The following is a 953-nucleotide window of genomic DNA, read 5'->3' as shown; positions in this document are numbered from 1 at the left end:
GATAGACCTTAGGTTTAGGGTAAAAATTCGACACAACATTGTGGGCCGAAAGGCCTGTACTGTGCTGTACACTTCTATGTTCTATGTTCTATATGTTCTATTTTCTTATTTCTATCAGAGTTCTGTGAAATTCTTTATCAGAGGGGACTGTAGTGACTGGGGCATTAATTATATTCAAGACTGAGATAGACAGATTTTTGAACAGTAAGAGAATTTAGGGTTACAGGGAAAAGGCAGGAAAGTGGAGTTGAGGTCAGCCAGGCTGTCATTAAATAGCAGAGTGGACTAGATGGGCTGAATGACCTACTTCTGCTTACATGACTTATGGTCTTATCAATAAGTAGAACATTATCCAAAACAGTCCCCATCTACTGATGCATTGCAGGATTTGAAACCGGAAAGTTACCTTATGTGAATCACATGTGCAGTCAAGTGTTTTGATGGAAGTAGCTCTGGCCCAATCAATGTGTAAAGTTGAATTTAGAATTTGACACGTCGATTCATTGGACATAATAAATTTTCTATCATTTACTCTACACTGGAAAAACCAGTTCCAAGCTGAATGAACTCTATTTGCTATTTCATATTCACTGTTTAGTTTCTAATATAACAATATAAACTTACTCTTTTGCATTCACAGAAGTATAACCAAAGACTGCAAAAATCAACTCCATGTCTCAAAGTGCTCTAAATCAATGAAGTATTATTTCTGCTGAGGAAATGCTGCAGCCAATTTGCACACAACAGGTTCCCTGAACAGCTAATGTCATGATGGCCAGAATGTTTGTTCTTATGACAATGATTTAGGGATAAATGCAGGCAAGAACACCACGGACATTCCCTTGTTATTCATCAAAACAATGCCATGTGATTTTTTTTGTGTATCTAAGAAGGAGGATTTGGTTCAGAGATAGTAGGAACTGCAGATGCTGGAGAATCTGAGATAACAAGGT

Source organism: Rhincodon typus, chromosome 8 (genome assembly GCF_021869965.1).
Source record: "Rhincodon typus isolate 14 chromosome 8, sRhiTyp1.1, whole genome shotgun sequence".
Taxonomy (NCBI): Eukaryota; Metazoa; Chordata; class Chondrichthyes; order Orectolobiformes; family Rhincodontidae; genus Rhincodon; species Rhincodon typus.
The sequence above is the reverse complement of the archived record's forward strand: the minus strand, read 5'-3'. Positions refer to the sequence as shown.